The sequence below is a fragment of the Haliotis rubra genome, unplaced genomic scaffold, assembly GCF_003918875.1.
Source record: "Haliotis rubra isolate DU_JTF1 unplaced genomic scaffold, ASM391887v1 Scf184, whole genome shotgun sequence".
In the NCBI taxonomy this organism is placed as follows: Eukaryota; Metazoa; Mollusca; class Gastropoda; order Lepetellida; family Haliotidae; genus Haliotis; species Haliotis rubra.
This window is the reverse complement of record NW_025765825.1, coordinates 479,283-486,590: the sequence shown is the minus strand read 5'-3', so window position 1 is coordinate 486,590 and position 7,308 is coordinate 479,283. Positions and strand designations below refer to the sequence as shown.

Genomic DNA, 7,308 nt, shown 5'->3' with positions numbered 1-7,308 from the left:
CAGTGGGTTATAACAATTGTTTTGTAAACTTTTAAGACAGTTACATGTTCCCAAACTTCTTATGAAAAGCTTTATTAGTAAAGGAAAAGACAAAAGACCAACAATGGTTGTAAACAATTTATACATGAAATGAAAAGCATCCAGTGGTGTTCTAGGCACAGCAAAATTATGGAAAATAGAGACATTCTAATGTACATCCTATTTCATACATCTTTAAACTTACTGAATAAAACGTTTCAAACAAATTAGATATGCGATATGTTCGCAATCGCAACTTCAACATCTCCTTTCGAGGTGGAGACACGAAACACTCATTCATATAGTCAACTTTTTCGTAACAGGTTGTATACCTGTCTTCGGAATAAAGTCCAAACTGTGCTTTGAAGTCTCTCGCTTTTTGCAAGACTGTCAAGTGATGTATACTCCCTAGTGCATCCTCAAAATACACATCAATCTGTTGATCACTGTTTATCATAAGACATTGATGTTGAGCTTGGGAGGGGGTGATCGACCTCACAGCATAGCATGCATCCTTGTACAGTTGAACCACCTTTCTATGGAGCATATCAAGATATATCATGTCCATAATGGTCTCAAGACACAACCTTCTTTGTCTCTGAAGGAAGTTACGGTAATTGTTTTGTACACTTGAGTGCACTTCACAATCGTCACAATCACCTTTTTCCTTAACTGAAAAGTTAGATTGCATTTGTTATGCAAGACGTGACGGAATTTCCCTGACAAGTGATCATGATCTAATACTCTATCTGATCCGCCAGGAGCCCCCAACACAACCCACAATGTGATGTATTGGCTATGGTTTTTTTATCTTGATCAGTGAGTTGCATGGGTTTGACAGAATCAAACAGTTGTCATCCTATTCCCTTAAAATACTTTCAATGAAATGTTTTGCTGTGTTTTCACCTACATAAGTTTGAATTGGTTTAGAATATTGTTCATCAGTGCACACCACCTTGTAGGCATAGCTGCAGGGGACATGACAGTTCACACGTGAAGTATAATCTTCTTCAGGGATTAACAAGCTTTCAAAATCAGCTACAATCAAAAACTTGGCTTTTTCAGTTTTGCTTTGTGACCTTAAACTAAATTGATAAACTGCTTCCTCTGGTTTAGGTAAAATAACTCTTTGAGCTTTGTCATATATTTAGTCTTTGGGAGCTTCTAGCCGTTCCTTGGTAGAGTAAGTCCATAAACATTTTCTACAAACAAAGCACATGTTTGTATTACCTTTTCTGTTTCTCACTAATCTATTCAGTTTATTAATGAGACAATAATGTGTGTTAGGTGTCTTGTCTACATCCACGGTTTCTTCATGATCTTCTAACCCTAACACTCCCTCAAAATCATCTGGTTCACTTTCTTGTGACAGTAGCAATAAATCTGTTTGTCTGTTTTCTTCTACATCTAACACATTACTGATGTACATTGGATACAAGGTACCATCTTCAAAACCATACACATTGATGCTCAACTGGTTAAGTTGTTCAAAATGAGGAATTTGTTTGAATGTCATAGGAAAAGTAAACGCAAAACATAAATCATTGTCTTTGTTTTGAATATTTATAATACAGTGTGCATATTTAGCCAGAGCTGTTTAGCCAGAGCTGGTGGCAGTGGAATATAACTACCTCCTTTCAATGGAGTAAACTTCACCACAGTGAGTTTCAAATGGACAATGACAGTGACATTTAATCCTGAATGAACTCCCTCATAATCATCTAGTGTTTGAAGCATTTTGTTCAATCAAATCACTCCCCTCTGTAGCTATCTGCATGCTGCTTCTAAAGTATTATCATCTTCACTTGGTTTTTCCATATTGATGTGCAAACATAAACTCCATTTAATTGATTTTTTCTCACCTATTTCTGATTCAAGAGTTGAAATAACATTACTCTGTTCTCTGACTAGAAATTCTAGTGCATCAGTAGCATTTCCACCTTCAAAATCATACTCTCTGACATCGCCATTTAAGGCTTGACTAGAACATGGTTTTGAAACATAATCAGCTGGAGAAGGTTGATGTGAAGGGGGTGAGGATGTGGGAGGTGAATCGGAGGGTGGTGCAGATACTGTAGTGGTTTTAGCTTTCTTTGCTTTCCCTTTCCTATCATATCATGACCTGTTTTACTTTTGTGCAGTCTTAAAGCTTTAGTGGTAGGAAAGGATTGGTGACATGTATGCTCAGTAGCTCTGTTTGTCTTACAGTTGGTGACATGGTTTTGATACTCTGGTTCATTGTGAACATATTGAAAGCAATGTAAACATTGTCGGCAATAATCAACTTTGTTTTTGCAGGTTTTGACATGACGTTTCAAACTATCTTTTCGGTTGAAAGTCTTTTGACAAAACTGACATTAATACGTTGCATCTTCTCTCTGACATAGTTGCTGATGTTCTTGACAAAATAACTTTTCCCAGGCCCTCTTCCCAGTTTCTGTCAAGTCGTCAAGGATTTCTTTGAATGTATCAAGTGTTATCAAAAGTCACGTAAGTCACATTTCTTGTCTTTATCGCCTTGGGTCTATCTATGATGTTTTTTCAGCTGATCAGGTTAGAAGTTCTTTATGCAAATGTCACATTGGGCAGATTTCTTCCCATGTGATGATTCTTGCTTCTTTAGTGAAGCCATTGTGGTACAGATTACCACAATCTGTGCACTTGTGATTGGGTGGAGCATAAAGGGCATTATGTGCTCTAACACTGTCTTGTGATGACAACCCTTTACTGCATATCTTACACACACAAAAAAGAGCCTTGAGATGCAGAGCCAAGTGCTCCTGTAATCGCATCTTGGTGAGGTAACCTTGATCCCACACGGAACATTTGAATAGGAAGGCCTTGTCATGTTGTCGCTGGTGAAGCTTCCAGCATTCAGTGCTCCTATAATCGCATCTTCGCACATGGAGCAGCATACCACAGGTTATTACTTGACTGACACATTCTTCAGGAGTTACTTGAAAATGTTTAAAGTAGGTTTGGAAGAACTCACTACATTCAGGCCCTTGAAGATAATCACCATCTCTAAAAAGTCTGAAAATTTAATAATATCTATGTCATCACAACTGAACTTGCTTTAGCCACCTGCATGCTCCAGACATATCTGCTCTATTATGTTACGGCATCATAATTCTTGCTTGGGACATGATCCTTATCATACCCTATGATGTTGCTATTGGTAAATCATTGACCTCGAATGTGATGGTATCTATTCAGCCCCTATACATTTACTACTGCGTTTGCGTTCAGATTGATAATTTTTTACTAAAAGACAGTAACAAAGGCCTAAAAAAATTATGTGTTCTGTGAGTGAGTTTAGTTTTATGCTGCACTGAACAATATATTGGTATATAGCGGCGGTTTGGAAATAATCTAGCCTGGACCAGATTATCCAGTGATCAACAACATGAGCATCAATTTACGCAATTGGGATACGATTTAATTAATTGCATTCAAAATTGATTCATTGTTGTTTAACGCCGTATTCAGCAATATTCCAGCTAAATGGCGGCAGTCTGTAAATAATCAAGTCCAACCAGAGAATCCAGTGATTAAAATAATGAGCATCGGTCTACGCAATTGGGATACTTATGACATGTGTCAATCAAGTCAGCGATCCAGACCACCTGATCCCATTAGTCGCCTCTTAAGACAAGCATTGGTTACTGAAGATCAATTCTAACCCAGATCTTCACAGGTCATGTTCTGTGAATATGCATGAATTTCACACAAAAATTAGACCACGGTTATAACTTTATTGGTTGATATTTCTTTCTTCCATTTTGTCAATGTGTTTACCAGCATTCGGTCCAGACTTGGGGTTGAAGAATGTCTCTGGGTAAGTCTATGTATAGCCCTGATTTAAGTAGACGATTTGGATTATAATGTTAAAATCTGATATCGATTTATGCACATGCATTAAAATGTTTATCCTTTTGTTGGTAACTACCCAGATAAATATTGGCACTACAAGATGGGTTATTTATAACCAGATTGATGTTGTTGTTGCCATAGTGTCAGTCAAACTGATTCTGTTTGATCAACAGAGCATTTTTAGAAGCATTTATTTCACCTGTTTTATTTTAGTCCATTATTCAACAGTTTCATTGTTTTAATGTTTGTCTTTGTATGGTTTTAGATATTCATGATACAGACAAACTTAATGGTAGGAGTGAAACGGTATGCCACGGTATTAGTAGAACCGCGGTATTTTGTCTTCGGTTCAGTATGGAAAATTGGTATTTTCTGATTTTGTACCATCATTTCTATCTGGTCATAAAATGACAGTTTTGTTCATTCAAAATAACAAAGATAATGGTTATTTGTTTTCCAGGTTACTAAACAATGTAAGGTTTGGCTCTTGTCAATTTTCTGCATTATGATCATATCTCATATACCGAACAGAAACGGACCGAACCGGAGGCCTTGTACCGCAATACGTACCATACCATTGTAAGAGCGTAGCGTTTCACCCCTACTTAATGGTTGAACAACTTCTTTACTCAGGTGATACAGATTCTTGTATCGTCAAGCAGGTAAGAATCACTTCTTTGATGGGCATTTTAGAAGTTGAGTTGATAAAGAATAATGACAATTATTATGGACATACAACTTCTTTTATTCTGTGGAGGCGACGTTTCGACATAGGTTCTAATCACTTTACTCAATCTCTCATACAAACGTTGTACATCAATCTCATCTATTGTAGAAACAACTCATTCCCTATCTACTGTAGCAACAACTCCTGTATATATTCTCTCAATTTGTTACTCATGTATCACTTGCTCGACAATGACATTAGAACCTATGTCGAAATGTCGCCTCCACAGAATAAAAGAAGTTGTATATCCATAATAATTGTCACTATTCTTCAGGTAAGAATCAGGTAGAAAAATATTAGGTGATAGAGATTCTTGAATCGTTGTCAAGCAGGTATGAATCAGATAGAAACACATGTACAGTTTAGAATTACCAGAAACAACAAGAAGATGATTGAGAAGTACAGTGACAATATGATAACAAAGGATTCAATCCAGAATCCAGTGGGCTGTACAGAGCAGGAGAAGTTGAACATTTTACACAAGCAGTTAGGGTTGACTGATGAGTTCATCGTATGCAGAGGGGATGAAATAACCGTGATCTCGATCATATCACTTATCATCATATTGTTACTGTACTTCTCAATCATTACCTCCTTGACAATGATACAAGAATCTGCATCGAAATCTACATACCTGAATAAAGACGTTTTTGATCCATAAAGTATGTCCATATCTGACTCTCCAACTTCTAAAAAATGCCACTTTAAGAAGTTTGTACATGCATAAGCAATGTCTTTCATATCCTACTGCGCCGACCAATCGAGACAGGCTGTGACTTTTTGTCTCAGATGGTGAACTTTCAAAACTATCACTTCCTATAGTCTGGCATTTTTTCAGATTTATTTAATGAAATATAGGATTTAAGCTGAATGATAGGAATTTATAAATAATTATTCTCATATGTAGTTATTTTTCTGTAACATTCAGTCCACACAGAAAATGTTTTAATTACATGACTGACAATCTATTTGACAAGCCAGCTGGCCAGAATATATATGTGAATTTTATACACTGGTATATATGTATAAATATCCTCATCTATAGGTTTTTTGTCTCTTAGCTTCTGTCCAGAAGAAAACCTATCAATAATACTTGAAATTTATTAGATCAGCTAGTCTGGATGGAATGTATGTGAGTTTATATACACTTTATAGCAACTGGTATATATTATGTAGAAACAGGTAGTGTTTAAGAGTTTTTTGGTTTATCCCTTTTGAGTTTTCCATGGTTCTACAGTAAACTGTGATTATCATGAACTCAAAGTGATCTCTAATTTTAGTTTGTTATATATGTAGTTCATTATATTAACTTTGACTAAAATAGACAGCAAGCGGACAGGACCAAATATTGTTTTGTTATATCGGTCAGTTCTTTTTAAGTGTGTTAGATATAAACATAGTTTACTGTAATATTCATGATGGTACAGCAAATATTAAAATAAAATCATTGAGGTGAGCTACAGAGCTATGATGGAGTTGTTTTGTGCTACAGGACAAATTTGTATAACACACTGTACCGGTGTCCAGTTGACCTTCCAACGTTAATTATGTTGTTTATTTAAAAAAATCAACAAGAAAACAGCCGGTATAGTGGAAAAATTATCAGGGCAAGTGATTTTACATGTGCCACTGTACTGGAGTACACTAGCAATTTTAAAGTTATTTCCACCCCTGGTTTTACTTGAACTTGGTGTTATTTGTGAAAGCGAGATATGTACCATAGCATATATCTATGTCAGGAAGGATAATAGTCCACAGTCTTCTATATATAGTTTGGTCATTGACCACATCACTATCATTGTCATGGTAACCTCTCACTGTCAACAACATCAAAAGAAATGCATTTGCAAATTTCCCATCTTTAAAGGATGACTAGTATGTCAGGAACATAAATTTCCTGGAGTGTTTAAGATAAATTCAATCATGACTTGGAAGGAGCTTGTAGTGCTTATGAAATGTAACAGACAAAACCAACCTTGTGAAAATATTATTTATACAATTAATCGTAGCACCACTACTAGGATATAAAGGTAATATTTACAGTAGCCAGTAGCTGCTGACAACATGATACTTGAGTGTTTCAAGGGCATTGGTCTCGCCCCACCCTGAGCTGAAGCACATTTGGGGTCTTATTATCAGAGTGACTGTTGGTAATATGCATCTATTCACCCAGCAGTGAATGGGTATCCAGTGGGACGAAATGGAAAATGTGACTTTTAACCTTCTAGTGCCTCACAGGTAACCTGGCTTATTTGGAGTGTAATATACAACTGCAAACTGATCCATTGAATCTGAATTTTGTGAGCTTTGAGCAAAATATCCAGCAGGGAAATGTACCATACAAATTATTGTCATTTTTGTTATTATTATTTATTGTTATTCATATCAGTGCAAATAAACTGCTATATTCTTATATAAGGACTGTTGCGTTTGTTATTTATTATCACTTAACTGAACTATATGTGCAACTGAAAGGCATATTATGTGTCCTTTGGTTGTTAACTTTTTTTGCATTTTTATTCTCTTCTCTGAAATTATGAAACTTGCTTGTTGTTTGTTTGATGGTTGTTTAATGTTGCAATCAGCAATATTCCAGCTATATGGCAGCATTCTGTAAATAATTGAATCTCGGGGTAACATCAACATTATGAGCATTGATCAAAGCAATTGAAATAAGATGTGTCAACCAA

The 7,308-nt window shown here is 35.9% G+C and overlaps 1 long non-coding RNA gene across 1 annotated transcript; it reads left to right on the top strand.

The window, feature by feature from the left end:
- The first annotated feature begins 3,648 nt into the window (after positions 1–3,648).
- On the top strand, positions 3,649–7,039 carry LOC124273784. Its single transcript, XR_006897738.1, has 2 exons — positions 3,649–4,553; positions 4,893–7,039. It is a non-coding gene; the product is annotated as an uncharacterized LOC124273784 (long non-coding RNA).
- Positions 7,040–7,308: the final 269 nt, after the last annotated feature.